Below are 3,059 nucleotides of genomic sequence, written 5' to 3' on the forward strand. Positions count from 1 at the left end.
ACGATGGAATATTGAATGATCAATGATGTTAATTAACCGTTCAAAAATAATGGAAAGTGGTAAATATTGCATATTATGAGACAAGAGAGATACATATTCCTAAAACAATAACAAAAACTTGATGATCCATTTGTGACTTAAATTTATTTTTCATGTAACGATAAAATAAGAACGTATTACACGGATTTTTTAACAAAATAAAAAACGGATTTTTCTACACATTGTATTTGAAAGTAATATTACATAGATAAAAGTTTAGTAGCGATTTACAACTTGGATGAAAAATTATTTCAATAAGAAGTAGAAAATAATTAAAACAGAATGAGTTTTTAAAAAATAATTAAAATAGAATGAGAGTGTTTTCATTTAAACTAAATAAAATTGTATTGTTAAAGGTAACATATTGACCCTATTGAATTATTTCAAGTATAGAATATTCATTTTTATACGGAAACTATAAATTTCCAACTTTTGTTATTTTTTGCAAAGACTATACACCTGATATATTCTTAAATAGACAATGATTTTAATTCATTGTTCAAAAAAAAAGGGAAAGAAAGTAATAAATATTGCACATTAAGAGAGAGGAGATATAAATACCTAAAACAATAACAGCTTGACAATCCATTTGCGATATTTCATTTTTAAATAAAATATTAAATTGGACAATGACAATTCACCGTTCAAAAAAAGAATGAAAAATGTTAAATACTGCATATTATGAGAGAGAAAATATCTATTCCTAAAATATTAACAAAAACTTAACGATCTATTTGTAATTTCATTTTCAAGTGACGGTAGGATATTAAATGAACAATGGTGTTAATTCACACACACCGTTCAAAAAAAACAAGAAGTAAAAGTGTTAAATATTGCTTTGATAACAAAAAATACGTACTTTATGCTTCTCTGTGATGTAATCTTCTCATCGGTCATTTTTTTTTAACCATGCGCGATCTACGTTCTCTCTCTCTCTCTCTCTCTCTCTCTCTCTCTCTGCAAGTATAAAAGTTTTAATACTCCAATAACGATTAACACGGTTGCATCAAAATATTCCGATCGTCCGGATTAGCCCCCGAAACAGATGCGACAATTCGTAACGATTCGCAACGATTGCCCTGATAGTTTTATTTTTATCCAGCATCTGCCCTTGAGCCCTTTCCCAGCCCTTTCCCAGCCTCTGCCGAGGCACAGGGCATACACAATGTCGATAGCAGAACGGCCCACTGCAGCGGCCGGAGTGATTTCCGGTTAATATCCCGCCGAGCGGCTCGCCAGGGTAGATATAATTAAAAACCTCGGCGTTCTCGACAGATCCCGCACCATCGCCCATCGCTGTGAAATTGCATGTAAAATTGGGCCGAGTCGACTGCACGCGCGCGCAAACACACTGCAAAACCGTCACTGCTGCAGCATAGTAACGTTGATATACCGCGCGGCCGGTCGTACCGCAAAACCTCAACACGAGTTCGCCGTAGGTAGGTAATTTTGCAGAGGGCCAGTTGCAGGAATCAAAGTGGCGAATGGGGTGAACGTCGGACGCGCGGGTTCTGACCAGCTACGTTGGGGTTGACAAGAGGGGTGAAGCGCGGAAGAAGCGGAGATGTAGGAGGAAGAGGATGGTTTGCCTGCTAGGAGGGGCGGAGGAAAATCCCGAATTCGGGGCACAGGTGTCAAGTGCAGTTCTACGGTATTTCTACCGCCAAACACGTCGCTTTAACCGCGACTCGCGCTACTTTGCGTGCGCTTGAAATGTATAAATATCTGACTTGTGACGGCTTTATACACACACATTTTATATATACATATGTACATATGTATATATATATATATATATATATATATATATACCTGTATATATGTATGCGTCTGTGTGTACGATAAGAGTACGGATTTCGAGCTTTCTGAGTGTACCCAGGCGGGGAGCATTGTTAAGCTGCGAGTCACAATACACGAAATATCAACCTCGCGATACCGCAAATACGTTGAAATTTAATGCTCCACACGCGCAGTTTAATGTTCTCTTGCGTATAATGTATTGCAAATACGCGTTATGGATATATACTTTTTATGCAGCACAGAAGCTTGCAGTAACATTGCTAACGTTTATTAATTATTATCCAATTTTATTGGAACGTTGCTGGAAGATCCCAGATGCGTACGTTTCAATTGACATCCACTCCCGTGGAACGGTGCCTAGAAATTTTCTAATCTACTACCAATTTTATATTGGCCATTTAGTGATGTGAGTATTAGAACCTTCCTGAACGTTGTAACGTTGCTGCAATATTGCTGGAATGATCTGTGCTGAATATGGATTAAGATTTTTCGGTCTGTAACAGTCAAGCATATGCATACAGTACACTCGAAAAAATATTGGTATTGATTTAACATCGTGCGCTATGACTCTATATAATACACTACCGATGACGACGATTTCTTAAAACAAAATCTTCAAATTCGGACTTCGTGTTGCGATATCTTTACTCGTACACGTAAAGAGAAAAAATCAAAACATTTATTATACAGGGTCTCAAAACCTATAAACGTCTTTTTAAGAACGTATTCTTTGGAAACATTCTGACAATGAGATGAAAATCCTGATATAAAAAATGTCGAGGCTATAATAATTTTCAAATAGAATGTTTTATAAAAATTTTCAAAATAATAAAATTATAAAAAAATTACAGATTATTTTAAATCACGTCTAAAATTAATACAACAAATTTGATGACGGTTTACTATCTGGATCATAAGTTATTTTATAAAATAAATAGTAATATTTTTTAAATTTGTGATATATATATATATAATAAAAATATATGGAAATGTATTATAAAATAAATCATAAAAATGTCAATTTTTTAATAAAAGTACATTATGTATTCAAGATTATTTACGTAAAATTATATTGCGATGCATAAACTACTTATCCAGTTAATGAACAAAATATTTATTGTTCTATATCTTTATAACTAATCATTGAATCGCAATGAAATTTTGCATAAGTTATTTTGAATATTTTAAGTACTTACATATAAAAATTTAAATTTTTGTTA

The sequence above is a fragment of the Trachymyrmex septentrionalis genome, unplaced genomic scaffold (assembly GCF_001594115.1).
Source record: "Trachymyrmex septentrionalis isolate Tsep2-gDNA-1 unplaced genomic scaffold, Tsep1.0 scaffold122, whole genome shotgun sequence".
Lineage (NCBI taxonomy): Eukaryota > Metazoa > Arthropoda > Insecta > Hymenoptera > Formicidae > Trachymyrmex > Trachymyrmex septentrionalis.